This window comes from Protopterus annectens, chromosome 2.part0, assembly GCF_019279795.1.
Source record: "Protopterus annectens isolate FY-2018-M chromosome 2.part0, PAN1.0, whole genome shotgun sequence".
Taxonomy (NCBI): domain Eukaryota; kingdom Metazoa; phylum Chordata; order Ceratodontiformes; family Protopteridae; genus Protopterus; species Protopterus annectens.
This window is the reverse complement of record NC_056728.1, coordinates 1,799,807,769-1,799,824,026: the sequence shown is the minus strand read 5'-3', so window position 1 is coordinate 1,799,824,026 and position 16,258 is coordinate 1,799,807,769.

The window sequence follows — 16,258 nt, the reverse complement described above, 5'->3', positions numbered from 1 at the left end:
ATAGTAACTAACTTTTTTCTCGTAAAACGGCTGCCCAATATTCATAAATCACATGCTTCTGCAATATTTCTTCGTTGTAAAGTGTGTTTCCAAAGGACTTTAACTGAAGTGCAGCTCAAAAAATGCACAAAAATTAATAACTGTTACAAGTGAATTATTTTACGCACACACACGCTTGGAAAGGTAATAGAGCAACACGTTTTTACATTAATATGCATTTTCTAAAGTATAAGAAGTAAAATTGGGGGGGGTAATTATTAAATACTTTGAGGTTGTTACCAATTCTGATTTTCTTACAGTGATGCTATTTTGACAGGTAGTACACAGGGCCTATTAAGGAGTCTGTCATTACTGCTTGTAAGTAAGTGAAACCATGTCTCAACCTGTGTGAAACCTGCAGGGTGATAATTCATTAAGATATAACACATTTTTTATATCCCAGTTTGTTTTTCAGAGGTTTAGATCCCACAATTTTGCCTCTTACACTTTGATAGAGAGCCACAACAGCAAATAATGTTTACAGACTCACCTCTGTTTACTGCATCAGTGTTTGACATTTGAAGTGACCTCTGAGCCATAACAAAAATCTCTGCCTACCACCTCAGTAAACCGGTCAAGAGGCTACTAAGATAGAGCATTGTATAAATTCGATTTTCATCCCTCCAAGGTGAGATTATGTAGGTGCTGTTACCTAATGTACAAAGGGAATGAATGAACTATTGATTTTTTTTCCCGTAATATCTATAATCAAACCTACCAAATCTTTACTTTTTGTGACTATATCAGTAACTGTCTGTCCTCTGTTTTCTTGCAAAGCAAATGAGGTCTCTTTATTATATTTTTGTCTTATTCTATTTTTTGTAAGCAGAAAGTCAAGTTTAAACTATATGGAATGTGAACCATCCTCAGATAAAGCAGCAGAATCCTGTTGTCCTGAATTAACTCAGAGAACTAAGTGAAACTTTCAAGTGCTTTCCTCTAGGCCAGACAGTGGGGTGTGGGAGTGAGTGTTTGGCTCTGTGCATTAAAAGTGTATACTGGATGGTAAAGAGTTTCTCAAAGAAGCAGCCAGGCTGGCTTACGCTGCATGAGTTACCGCTGCTGAGTCAGGGAGGTATGTATGGTAGCACACATCATCTCTGCCCGACTGGAAGCCATTGTGAGTCCATACACCACCCATGGGGATGTGCTAGGTAGGATAATAAGGAGACCTCAGGCTCAAATGTATTTAATTGCTTGAACTTAAACACTATTACAGTTTAACAAAGAGATGAATATGAAATAAATCAAGCCATAAACAACTAGGTGTCAAATACTAGATTGTATAGGTAGGTTTAGAGCAAGTGTTTGAAATGGTCAGGTGTCAACATCAAGCTATGCCAGATAGGCAAGAGATTCTATTTTTACAGGGCTCCTGGTGCACAAAGACATGTGCCCCAGAGGAGTCATGACAGACCCTGGGAGTCTCAAGCACTCCAGGAAAAGATGATCTTAGGATGTGCCAGTACCAATGGAGAGATCCTTTAGGTAAGGGAGATCCAGGTTGTGAAAGGTTAAATAAACCAAGACAAGTGGTTTGTAAGCAATGCAGGATGACTGAATAAGCAGTCAGTGCAGTTGTTCAAGCACAATGTAATATGATGGTGTTTGGGTATCCTGATTTGTAGCTGGGCAGTGGTGCTCTGTGCTAATTATAATCAGTCAGTTTCTGTATCTTCCAACCCTAGGTATAGGCATTCCAGTTGTCCAGCAGTGATGAGAATAGAGGATAAAGTACTACTGCCAGCAGGCAGAATAAGGTGTTTAATCAGTGAAATGTTCATCATGAGTTAGCAGGAGAATATGATTCATTAAATAGACAGTTTAATGGTAGGTACATCATCTGTTACTATGCCAAAATTCAGTACCCTAGAAACAAATTCCAGCAGGTTGCCACTTTGGCTGAGGGAAGGAGAGATACAGCTGTGTGCCATCTAGATAAGAATGGAATTGTAAGCCAGTAAGCGAGTCACTGAGTGCTTGTCTGCTGCATAAATTTCATGAGAAAGATATGCAGATTTTTTGATGACTGAGCAATGATAGAAAGAAAGTAGTGCTCATCAAAAGCAAGATAGTAAGACAATGGCACATAATGTCTTCTCTAACATCTGCCTTGTTTACCTGAGCTCACTGAGCTCAAAATAGTACTATGGCTTATGTGGCCCAAGATGGACAGAGTGCACATGACATAGTCCTAGTAAATCCAGTGAGTCCATAGTTAGTCCATCAAAGTGTTATGGTATGCTTTGGCCACCTCATGATTGCACTGATGATCTGCAGTTAGCTGATGAACCGTAGTCATCAGTCAGTTAGGAGTAACTTGATTCAGGTTCATACAAATCATCAAACACTGTTGTGGAGGAGCCACTCTAGGAAAGTCTTGAGAAAAATAAATAAGGCCGTGATCTGACTATGTGATTTATTCCACCTCCAAGCCACTGATCTTTGCACCAGCTGAAATGCCAAGTGCAATGTACGTCCCTGAACATGCTTAGTGGAGGAAATTACCTAAGCAGTCCTGAATTCCTGCATAATAGGAATTCTTTACCAAAGTCAATGATTCTTTGCTGACCCAATGGTTAAAGTAACCACTTTGGAGATGATAACACAACATGTACAAGGAAGTGCATGAACTTCTCAAGATGTGTTCTTTCATTATGTGGTGGTTGGTAAACAAGAAAGTACTGAAAGTTTGCTCCTGAAGCAATGACATACTCAAAAGAGTTGGAAAGCCCATCTGTAACCTCCTTCAACCCAAGACAGATAGAAGGAAAATGGCTACTTTGCCTTCATATCCCAACAGTCTTGAATGCTGTATAACCAAAAGCATTGGCAACATGATTGCTGCACTACCTGGCCCACAGTTCTCATCAAGCCATGTTTTGATGATGAAGGCATCGTCAGTGTCACAAGCAGCCCAGAATTAATATCAGATTTGTTCTTGACAGACATTGCAATAAAATACAGCATTGTGACTTTTTATGCAGGATAATGGGTCCTCATTGCCCGTGCCAGATTGTAAGTGGGATCCATAGATATATATTATAAGACCCCTAGGTAGATCTCACTGACATATTGTGTTCCGTGGTAGACACTAGGCAAAACCAGAAACTGGTGTAACAAATGCATAGTAAGAACCTAATGCTGACGATGACAAGCTTCTGCCCAGTGCCTTTTGCTTATTTTAAGCCTCTTGCAGGTAACTATCACACCAGCCAGAGGTCCTGGCAAAACAAAAGATCATTAGACTGGTCTGCTCCTTTCCATCTTACTCTTACCTCACAGAGGACAAAAACAAGGGCTGGTAAGACTCTCTGGATGGGAATGAATGGGCTTGTAGGATCCTGGTTGAGTCTGGAGATGCCTGGCTCTTGCATGTGGAAAGGAATGAATGACATGATGGGGTGCCTGAGCTATTGTATGAATCCCATAGGGGAATAACAGATAAATTAATAATAATAAAAAATAAAATAAAATACTGAAACTTGGCAGAACCTCTCAGGCAATATCTGTTGAGCTCCCTGGCTGTCACAGAAATGCATATTTTGCTAGTGAAGGTGCAGCTAAATTGTGTGAATGAAAGTGGTGCTTTCAAGACACAAGCTCAAGAAAAATGTAGTAGCACATTCTTCTAACATGAGCAAAATCATCAGTAAAGATGTGGTACAGCATGAACAAGGAAAAGACTCCTGTTTAAAAAGATATATTTTTGTTTGCAGTAATTTAACTACAAGTTTGTATAAGTTTGTGATATAAAGTGCCCACAGTAGCAGTACAGTTTTTTGGAGAAGTTCATGACTGAAAAATAACATACTTTCACAGGTTCATAGGTGTATATTAGGCTAACAACCACATTTCTATGAGTATAGTCCTAGATAATGAATCTAAAATTTATGTAAGCTCATATTCATGCTGTACCTAGAAGTAAAACATCTCTAAGAGCTTTAAGCCAATCAGAATGAAGATTCCTAGTGCATAGTCTTCTATATTCAAATCAAGATCAAGTAGTATTAATGAGGGCACTTCTAGCAAAAGCCAAGGGTGAGATGTAAACCTAACAGAAGCCTTCCGTATAGAAGCACTTTGGATGTGAAGAGCAAAACTATAACATCTGATGTTATCCTTTTCATTCTTTCCTCAATGATTGGGTCTCGGATCTGACCCAGATGGATTTGCTATACTCTTGGATCCTATTCTTGAGCTCCATCCTTTACCCATAATGCCTCTGTTAACCTGCTCTTCCTCAGATCTTGTTTGCCACCATATCCTCTCAGATGCAGATCCTTATCAGAGAGTTTTCTTTGGACGTTATGTCTTTTTTCTGTAAGTCCAGTTTCAATTTTTTTTCTTAAACTCCTTTTTCTATATCACTGATCTCATTTACCTAGTTTTTCAAGTGTTTCTTTGTGTTAGTTTCACTTTCTACTTTCTCTTCTACCTTAACTTAGCTGTCAGTACAATTGTTGGTATTTTTCCTCCTTTTCTCTCCCTTTTTTCTACCTTCTAGAATGCATTCTCTTTACCCTACCATTGTTGGTAGTCTGTATAAAAACAAAAAAAGAAAAAACACACTTTCCTTTTTCCCATTTATCCTTTTTTTCAGACATGTCTGCAAAATAACAGGTTTTAAGAAATGCACTTTCTGTAGGTGCAAGATTCCTAACTCTGATGCCCGCAGGGAGTGTATCTACTGTCTAGGAGCTTCTCGCTCAAATCTGGACTGCCCTATTTGTGCAGCTTTTAATTCCAGGGCCCTTAGTGAACATCAGAACAAGTTAGTTCTAAACGACTTGATGCCACCTTTTTCTTCTCCATCTACTTCTGCTCCAGTGGTTCAAACACCTGCAAATTTATCCAAAGCCTCTTTAGAGACAAAAGAATCATGAAAGTGGTCTCCAGCCTGCTCTGCTAAGTCTACTCTATCTTTGAAACCTCCTACAAAAATCCAAAAGAAATCAGATCCAGTTTCCTTGGATCTGAAAACAGTCAGATCCCACATCCTCGGATCCAACAATTTCTCAAAGCCTCCAAGGGCCCAGTCCCCAGGGTTTTCTGTAGAGCCAGTTTCTTTTTGTCTCCATTTTCCTTTCCTTCAGGAGACCCCTGAGGAGAGAATCTCGGCCCCACTCCATCACTTCCTCCATCAGGTCCTCCAGGAGCCTTTCAGAAGCCAAAGTGGATAGGATGATGTGGAAGTTCCGCATAGCTCATATTCAGATGGGGTTATCCCATCTCCATTTCCCAGTTGATCCATGAGCCTCTTTTTTACTTCCCATGCTGTGATTTCACCTTTTCCTATCTGACTGGCAGTTGTGGAACCCTTAGATCCAAGAGAATCGAGTGTCGATGTCTAATCTGAAGACAGCTAGATCTTTGATGCTGACTGCTTCCTTGACTTGTTCGGCACCAATTCCTTTGGGCCAGGATGAGTCTCAGAGCTAAAGCATCGGTGTTGGGTCCTGGGGGGCTGGGTTCCACTCCGAGGTTGTTGGAGCTGTCCCTGGCTCTTGGAGGTTCGGCACTGGACAGCTCAGTTCTGAATCCCTTTTCGAGGCACAGGTCCAGGTAAGGTCAGATAATGGTGACATCAGCAGCTTCAGCTCTGATGCAACCAACTACTGCGTCTTCCTGTCCTTCTTCTTTCAAGGTGATGGAGAGGGTTGTCTGTCATCCAAGAGATTCAGTTAATCTTTCCTTTTTGGACCTTACAACTCTGCTTCCTTCAAATGTGTGCTCTGATCCTGTAACTCACAGGGACAGCTGGCCTTATCAAATATCCACATAGCCCCCCTTGAGGACTTTTCCCCTCTCTTCGGATACCTTTCCAGATCATCCTACTGAGGAGGTTCCCTGAAAAAGAACATGTAAGAGGAGACTCCTAGACTCCCCTCAAGAGTTGTGACCGAACACATGGACTTCGATGAATGGGAGGGGGTCTCCCAGATCTCCACTGGATGACATCTCCTTTGGAGACATCTTAGAAATTCTCAAGCAAAAAGGTGGTTGGTCCTCTGATACCCCCTCTCAAGAGGAGTCAGTGTTTCTGGAAGCTTTTGGGTCCAGCCCATCCATGTCTTGGGTTACTCCCCTGGCAGATAAACTTATAGATCTAGTTTCTCAGCAGAAGTGGAAGGAAACAGTTACTGTAGAACCCATCCCCTGTCATCCTGATAAATTTATTGCCCCCCTAAGGGCAGGCCACAGTGGAGCAAGGCAGTAACTGTTGATGCTATGGTTGTGGCAGCAGCCACAAAGAAGGAGCTGGCAGAGGAGAGGTCCTCCGTCTATCCCCCTAACAGAGAGTCCAGGGTGTTGGACAGATTTGGGAAGCATGTTTTTACTTCTGTGACCTTTGCCTTATAGTCTGTGTATTATTTGGCACACTTCACAAGACTACAGTGGGATTTGACTAAGGAGCTTTCTAATTCCGTCTCCAAGTCCATGTCCATTGAGGACAACAAGAAGTCTTCTTCACAACTGGCCACTCTGTTATCTATCTCTGATGTGTCCATGAGGTTAATTTCCCATGTTGTCATTAGGAGATAGGCCTGGATGTGCTTGTGCTACTTTGTGGAGCCTTTCATGTATTCTTTCATAAATGCTTCTTTTGACGGAACATCTTTGTTTGGCCCTACTGTTAAGGAAAGGCTTTCCCAGAGTGAACAGGATGAAAAGCCCCTGTCTGCTGTAGGGATATGCTTTTGTACTCCTCAGTGATCCTTTTCCAGGAATCAAAGAGGAGACCAGAAGATGTGGCTCCACAAATCCCAGGCTCCTTTTTAGGATTCACATGGGAATATCTCTCCCTGAGGCAGAGTGGGGAGGTCAAATGGAAGATGTCCTCGCAGCAGAAGTGGCCTGCAGAAAGTACAGTTGTGTAAAATCTTACCATAACAGTAGATGTCCTTCTCTTCACTGTTGCAGAATTCATGAATGAAAGGATGCCCTGAGACTTCAGTTTCAACTAGTATTAAAACATTATTTTAGTGATGGATTACAGAATGACATCACATACATCTGGTTATCTGAGTTCTGGTTCCCATACAACACCCCCCGGCTAAAAGCTGTCAGAATTTAGCACGTGTGTGTCAGTAAGGATTCACTTTAGAACATCAAAAGCCTATAACACTGAAATTCAAAACATTGAGACCAAAGTCTTGAAAATTCAAAACACTGAAAGCTCAAAACATTGAATCCCATAACACTGAAAAAACATAGGAAAGCAACACGTATTATATTCCACCACAACTGTTTACAGAAACAAATATAAAACAAACCATATTACACTTCTTCAAATATAAGCAGGGAGGCAAGCCCCCCTGCACACCCATGTGGGGGGCTGTGCCCCACCAGCACCCCCTGCTACTTAAATATATCAACTCCGAGATCGTACTACACTACACTAAGATGTGTTATGTTGTAGTATAGCAAGTAAGAAGGTAACATGACTGAGGTTACCTATCAAACTCTGGTAAGCATCACAGAGATATATAGTAATGTGCAATGTTTTAACAGTGAAGTAGTGTTTCTAAGAGAAGGTTGAGGATAGTTTTTTTACAATTTAAACAAGCAGACATGAAGCGTGGAATGGTATGTTTGCCATTTTATTCTGTGTAGTGCAATCTTGGAGTTGATATACTTAAGTAACAGGGGGTGTGGGGGCTGTGGGGTGCAGGGGGCTTGCCCCCCTGCTTATATTTTGGAGAAGTGTAATATGTTTGTTTTTTTATTTGTTTCTGTATGTAGTTTTGCTGGCAATTATTAAATGTTGGTTAACTATGTTTTTTCAGTGTTATGGGATTCAATGTTTTGAGTTTTCAGTGTTTTGAATTGTCAAGATTTTGGTCTCAATATTTTGAATTTCAATGTTATGGACTTTTGATGTTCTAAAGTGACACACACACACACACACACACACACACACACACACACACACACACACACACACACACACACACACACACACACACACACACACACACACACACACACCTTGCTATTATTTGATGCAGCTTCTGGAAGTCATAAAACGATTTTAAACTTCTACTCTTCCAGAGTAGCAATTAGTTCACTGCTAAAGACATTACAGAAGGCTTCCTAATGCATGTTTTCCCAGACATTTTGTCTCTGTCTGCAATCAGAACCGATACAATCTTTATGGCCTAAAGTAAGTAATTTAATTTGTTAGTATTTTTCATAGTCAGGTGGATTGAGCTTAACTTCTTTTCTTCCATTATCCTGTGTTACAATATATACATTTCAACAGTTACAATAATAAATGTACATTTCTTTTTCTTTTGTACATTTATTGTAAAGAGCATTGGATTTATACTGGATTTTACAGTGGTTTTTGCTCCTTCAGTGTGGTTTCAGCAGTATTAGGAGTTTACGTTTTTTCTGGACATTTTTAACACAAGCAACTTTGCAAATACATTTTCAGCACAAGCATTTGTATAAATCAGTTTGATATTCAAATAACAGAAAATTCTTTACTAAATTCCAGCCATCTGTGATAGCATATGTTACACATCCACTGCCCTACTTCTGTTGGCATAGCTGGCAACACCTCACATGGTCACAGTAAGATTTTACACAACTGTACTATGTCCTTCTATGTCACTGCTGCAGTATTCATTAAAGAAACGAGAATAAGAAAGCTCAAGAAACAGAATGGGAGGCGGAAGGCTCAGAAGAGCCCTCAACAATCCCATATAAAATGGTTTCAGCAAATCCTGCTCTGGCCCTAGAAACCATATCCAACTTATAATGCCTGCAAGTAGCAGCTTCATGGATGGAACTGGTGTCCAACCCCTTGAGGAAGGCACCAGAAGAGGCAACAGCTGTAGTGGAATGAGCTCTAACAGAAGCAGACAGAGACTTTCCATGAAAAGAATAACAAAAAGAAATGGCCTTAGATATCAAGGAGGAGATGGTGTGCTTAGAAACAGCCAAACCCAAGGACCTGGGATGAAAGGAAACAAAAACGCTGCTCAGACTTAAAATAGTCCTGGTTTTCACCAAATAGTACCTGACCTGTGTGTGCAAATCCAGGGTATGCAGGACACTCTCACTAGCAGACTGAGGAGAAGGGAAAAAGGAAGAGAGTTGTACCAACTGATTTAAGAACAACTCTTTTATCAGCTTGGGCAAAAACCAAAAAAGGAAGAATGGCCAAAAGAGCCTAAAGCTCTGAAACCCTCCGAGGAGAAGTAAGGGCCAGAAACAAAACAGTCCTCTAGATACAATGTTGCAAAGAAGCAGAATCTGCAGGCTCAAAAGGAGCCTGAGTCAATTTTTCCAAAACAAAATTAAGGTCCAAAGGTTGAGGAATAGGTTTTCTTGGGGGCCTAATATTCAGGGAGCCTTTAAGAAATTGTTTAACCTCAAAACAAGAACTCGAAGGAGGAATTAAGGGCAGACAAGTAGAAATGGCTGACAAATGGGCCTTTACAGAAGAATAAGCCAAGCTAGACTGGAGCAACTCACACAAATAAGCAAGGACCAAAGGGACCCCCACTGAAAGAGTCTTGGTTACGAGCATGGCACCAGGCCAAAAATCTGTTCCATTTGGACATACAAGATTTTCCGGTTGAGGGTTTCCTTGCTTCCTGTAAAACTTTGAGCACGTCCTCAGAACAGAGGTGCCTGAAAGGGCTCAAAACCCTGTCACCCACAATGTCAGTTGCAATGCAGAGTGGACAAATGTGGATGGATGACAGATCCCTTGTCCTGTGTGAGGAGATCCAACCAGTGAGGTGACTTGTGCTGATTGCCTCTGGCCAGATGCATTAACAGCAGAACCTGTGCTTTCTCGACAAAAAGGGACTCACTAGCAAGATTTTTGGGTAGTCCAAATGAATCTTCTGCAAGACTCTTGGAAGTAGAGAAAGAGAAGGGAAAGTATAAAGAAACCTCCCCTTCCAAGGAAAGGAAAAGCATCTGTCTTCCAGGCCACATGGCGTGTCACTCTTGAATAGAAAGGAGGAAGCTGCATGTTCAGAGGAGAGGCAAAAATATCTGCCTGAGGAATCCCCACCAATGGGCAATGTCCAGAAACATGTCTCGGTCAAGCATCCATTTGTGAACCTGTGTTTTGGACCTGCTCAGAGAGTCTGCCACAAGATTGTGCTCCGAAGGAATGTATACTGCCTGAAGAATTAACTGATAACTGAGAGCCACATCCCAAGCCTGAAGCTCCATCCTACAGAGAAGAGAAGATTTTTGTGCCCCCCCCCCGCGCTTGTTGACAGACCACATCACTTTAGTGTTGTCTGTGTACACCTTCAGGTGGCTATGAGAGGAACATGGGGTGAAACACCTTAAGGGTCAGAATCAGATTTTGATATGGTCTGACTTCTGATGAGGAGCCAAAGACCCTGAACTTTCAGGTGACCAAGAAATACCCCTCACCCCATGTCTGAGGCATCAGTGAACAGCTCTTGAGAAGGGACTGGAGACTGAAAGGGGTGGCCTTGGTTTAGAGCAAGCTATCAAATTCACCAAATTCCTTCATGCAACAGGGAAGGAGAGGTACACTGAAATTCAGAGGGTGACAAAGCTGCAGCTAAACTGACTTGAGGTACCACTGAAGCTTCCACATGTGCAGTCTGGCAAGAGGAAGCATCGGAATAGAAGAGGCCATGAATCCCAGGGCTTGAAGAAACTCCCTGGCTGGCATGGCAGTCGGAGGATGAAGAGACTGAAAGAAGGCTGTCAATGACAATACCTTGGAAGCGGAAGAGATGCCAAAGAGATGCCAAAATTGGCACCATCTGAATCTTGCATCCCAGATACACATGATCCTGAGAGGGAGTCTAGATAGACTTTTGGAAGTTGATAGTAAACCCCATACTTTGAAGAAAGAGATATGGTTGTCTAGATAAGGAAAAATTTGAATGCCTTGGAGCCTGCAGAAGGAAATCACAGGACCTAGGCATTTTGTGAATGCCCTTGTGGCAGTTGACTGGCCCAAGGGCAAAGCAGAGAACTGAAAATGAGAGGAAGGCCGAGAGAAACATAAAAACTTCCTGAAGAGAGGGTGAATAGGGGTATGAAGGTAAGCATCTTTCAGATCCAAGGACATTAGAAAAGCCTGGGGTAATAAAAGAGGAAATAGACTTTGAAGAGTAAGCATCTGAGAAGATGGGATCTCGAGAAAGGCATTGAGCTGGGAGAGATCTGAAATAAGGCTCCAAGTGCCCTTCTTTCGAGGAACCAGGAACATCCTGGAATAAAAACCCCTTCCCACTTGGGAAGGGGGGACCGGTTGAATGGTCCCTTGGTTCAACAGGGAGCCTAGGACCACCGGGAAATGAGGAAATTTCTCTAGAAGAGGATGATGAATCCCAGAAAAAGGAGGGAGAGATTTCCATACCATGAAGTAACCCTGATGGATAATAGAAAGAACCCAGGCGTCTGAAGTGATGATGTGCAAATTTGGAAGACAAAGGGAGAGCCAAAGGGACAAAAGAACCTGGTCTAAAGGTGGAGGGGGTGAATTGTCAAAGAGAAGCAGGCTTATCAATTAAAGGAGGCTTTTGAGCCACAGAAATCTGAGTAGCCTTAGCAGACAGTGTCCACCTCCCAAACTTCCTACTCCTAGAGGCCTGGCAGGGTTGCCTGCAAACAAAAGCAGAATGAGAAAGATAGTTCCTCTGGAACTTAGGGATGGGAGAGAGAAAATATGTTTAAGGTTTTGCAAGGCTTTGCCTTTCTCTTGAATAAATTTAAACCTGTCAACAGCAGCAGTCCCGAAAAGATGAGTATTATCCAAAGAAGCATCCAACAACTTGGCCTTAATGTCCTCAGGAAGAGATTGTAGACAAAGCCAAGAATAATGCCTCATGATGAACCCAAAAGCCACAGCCCTAGAAGAGGCGTTAGCAGCATCATAGCTACACTTAATAGTGTGGCAAGCCACTTGAGAAGCAGCACCTAAAAAATGATAAGGCAGATGATTTGCCATCAGAATCAGAGAGGGTAGAGATAAGCTGACAAGCCTTGAGCAATCAAGGCCAGAGCATACCTGGTCATGTGGGTCTGGTAATTTAATAGCCCTAAAGGACAAAGTAGAAGCAGTGTAAACTTTCTTGCCAGTCATCTCCATTGTCTTGCTATCCTTATTAGAAGGCAAAACTTTGGAAGAGGGCAAGAGCTTAGAAGGTTTGTCAGAAAAGACTGACACCACAGCAGGATCAGCAGAAGGTCAACTTTGGAAGAGGGCAAGAGCTTAGAAGGTTTGTCAGAAAATACTGACACCACAGCAGGATCATCAGAAGGTCATCTAAATAAAAATAGGTAATTGTCAGAAACATTGTAGAACCAAGTTTAGGAGCAGGAGGCTGGGAATCGGGAGACTTAGAAGCAGCAATGAAAGTATCTAACAAGGCAGCCAACACAGGAGGAACTGCCGATGGTTTAGGAGTGTCCACCTGAAGCTACTCAAAATATCTTTGAATATCAAACACTTAAGAAGAATCCCACTTAAAGAATTCCATCATCCTAGCAATTGTGCCCCCAAAGGACAGTTCCTCAAAAAGAGACTCCAGGTTAACAGACTCCTCTTCATCAGAACCATAAGCCAAAGGTGAAAGCATCTGTGAAGAATAGGACAAAGACCCCTCACCAGGTAGGGAATCCTCATCCAAGTAATCTGGTTCCCTAAACAGTTTAGAAGGGGTAGTGGTCCAAGGAGGAGCAGGTGAGGAGGATTTAGGGACATTAAGGTAGAGAACAAGCCCTGAGTAGATTCTTGCCATTCTCTTTGAGGATGCACAGGACAGACCAAAACATGCTTCAGTTTTTGTCTTTTCTTCAAAGGGGCATCAGCCTTAACAAGTAACAGGTGTTCCAACCCTTGGAGAGATTCAAGATGAGAACCCAGAACTTACTCCCTGACCAGTATCTGCAGAAGCCATCTGGGATCATCTGAGATAATCAACTGTGGTTCCCCCTCGACATCCGTAGCAGATGCCTGCAAAGTATGACAGGAAGTGTGAAAAAATGGATCCTTGCCAGTCTTGTCCCAGCAGTGGAATCCAATGTAAACACTAAATGACCTCCAGAGCTATTGCCTGCTTCTAGAGGGGCATCTGGTGGAGGCTGGAGAGCTATAGAATTCAGCCAAGACTTCTTGGGCTTCTTCTTACCTAGCAGGAGTATCTGGGGTTTAAAGGCTTACACCATGGTACTCTGGGCTAACTGTCTAAGCCGTTGTTTTTTAAGATAAATGCCCAGAGAAGACAAATGGCTTCTGAGTGTCTTGGGGAAAATGCCTTACAGATACTACAAGAGATATGTTCGTGGGAAGCATCCAAACAAAAACGACAGTGTTTCTGATGATCTTTTTTTGGGAATCCGCCTCCCGTATTGACATTTTCCCTTCTTGGATGACATGAACTCTAGGTAGTGATATAAAATGCAAGACCAAGAAAGTAGAATAAAAAATTAAAAGTAGCCCCAATGGAGCACTTATCTGATGTTGCTAAATATTCAGTACAGCAGCAAAATTTTCAAACCAATTGGCAAAAATGGCATTCAAACTGGCGGCAAAAGAAGTTCTAGGTATTTGTGTCTGTACGTCCCTTTTATGCCCTATGTTCTGTGCAAAGAGCATCAAAAATGATGTACAGAGCAAACAAGAACTCTCTTAAGCTTATTTATACTGGCCAAGTGACTGTCTGCCCAGAGTGAGACACCCCTCCTTTAATGAGTACTGCAGCAGTAATATAGAAGGACATCCAGGGTTTCTGAGATTCCTGTTGGGATAAACACTTTCAGCATTCCTGAAAGGTTTCCCGACTGGCACCTCTGGAGTTAAACCGAGACGCTTGTCTTTGCCCCCAGATGCGTGGGCATCAATAACAAAAAATTCTTGGGAGCTAAAAGTCATATCCAGAAGTTATTTCATACCATTTTCCCAGATTTCCTAATCCAAAAGAAAAAGTCTTCCAGACATACCACCCAGTCAGAGGGAAGCAGCAGCTCAAGAAATAAAAAAGCTGCTAGACAAGAGACTAACAGGAGATCCCACCAGACCGGAAAGGATTCTGAACTTACTAAAGATTCTTTTTAGTGACAAAGAAAACCAGAGACCTGAGACCAGTTCTGGATGTAAGCAAACTGAATCATTTTATGAAGAAGTCAAAGTTCCAAATGGTCATGGTTCTGTCCATTCTTCCATTTCTACACAAGAATGATTGGATGTGTTCCATCGATCTTCAGGATGCATACTGTCACATTAAGATGAACAGATGATCCTGAAGATTTATGCACTTCCGGCTGGGGGGACAGTTGATATCCGTTCAAAGGCCTGCCCCTTGGTCTCACCACTGCCTCCATGGTGGTCACAGCTTACTTGAGACTGCTGGGATTCTGAATGTTTTCATAACTAGACGATTGGTTTCTCACTACTCAAACCAAGTCAGTTTCCAGGCATCTCAGTCAACATCTGCAAGTTTCTTCTCCAATTTGTTCAGAGCCTGGAGTTCATAGGTGCTCATTTGAACACAATCACTCAGATAGCCTGTCTTACACCACATCGAGTAAGGACCATCAGGTGCTAAGTGCAGCATATTATTGCACACCCTTCTCCCACAGCCAACTTATTCTTCAGGCCATAGGATCAATGGCGGCTGCCATAACCTTAGTTCCTCTGGCCCGTTTTTATATGCACATTCTTTAATGGACCCTAGTTGTTCAGTGGTCAGTTCTTCACCATCCCTTGTCCTCTCCGATCAAACTCATTCCAGTATGCAAAGACCACCTATGTTGGTGGATTCAGTCAGCCAAAGTTTCCCAAGGTTGACCTCTTGTACTTCTGTCCCCAATAGCCACTGTTACCATGAACTCTTCCCAACTCTGGTTGGGTATTTCTTGGGATGGACAGTCCAGGGCACATGGTCCTCAGAAGACACTGATTCACCCATCAATGTCCTAGAGATGAGAGTAGTCCACCTAGAGTTACAGGCCTTCCAGTATGCCCTACATCTTGGGACAGTTCCAGTGTAAACCGACAACATGTCAAGAGTCATTGAGAGTGTGGCAGTGGGTGATCTCCTCCAACCGCTTTCTTGTGGCAATGCACATACTGAGGAAATCTAGTGTGCTAACAGACAAATTCAGCTGGCTGATTCTGATGCCTCACAAGTAGTCTGTCAATCAGTCAGTGTCAGAGAGGGCAGTGGCGGTGAGGATTTTCCATTGCTGGGGTCATCCTTGGTGTGACCTCTTTGCATCTCTTCACACCAACAAATGTAGCAGGTTCTTTGCCCTAACCCCCCCCCCCCCCCGGGAGAGTCACCAAGAAATGCTCTAGTCCACGTTTTGCCCTCTGGTCTCCTTTTCGCTTATTCTCTGATACCTCTAATTCTCAAATTCTTACAGAAGGCACTTCAGTTGAAGAGCATGGTTATCCTAATTGCCCCTTTTAGCCTCATCAGGTGTGATTCCCCTTCATTTGGTCTCACCTTCACTATCCACCATGGATATAGACCTTCTGTCTCATCCCCCAGGGATGAATCATTCAGACATTATAGTTGACCACACGGTTTCTTCAGTTCCACTGATACTTAGAAAGCCAGGCTTTCTTCCCTTGTCCGACAGATACTTGTATCGTTACGAGGCCTGTAAAAGGAAGATCTACAAAAGTAAATGGGAAAACATTCCCTATTTAGGCTCTACAGAAAGAATTGGACCCCTTCACTGCTCCTACCTCTGATGTCCTAGAGTTCTTAGCATATATTTTTCAATTTCTATTTTCTCGGCTACTAAAGTGCCATTGACAGCCATTTCTGATTTTCAGTCAGATGAAAATCCTTCCTCATTAACTTCTTCATAATTGTGCAAGGCTTTTTCTTTCTAAGGCCCTAGTGAAGGACCCCACCCCTCCCTGGGATTTAACAGTTGTGCTACAAGGGTTAACTCCGAAACCCTTTGAGCCGTCAGCTAAATCTGACTTAATTTTTTGTCCTGGAAAACTGTCTTTCTAGTGGCCATTATGTCTGCTAGACGAGTTTCTGAATTCCAGGCTCTCTCTTCCAAATCTCCTTATCTCATTTTTCACAAAGATAGAGTTACCTTGTGGACCAATCCATCCATTTGGCATAAAGTAGCTTCTGAAACAAATATTAATCAAGTCATTAATTTGCTTGTTTTCTTTCCCAACTTTGCTAACAAAAGAGAACATCTATTGCCATTTGTGTAGCAGCTACCTGGTGTA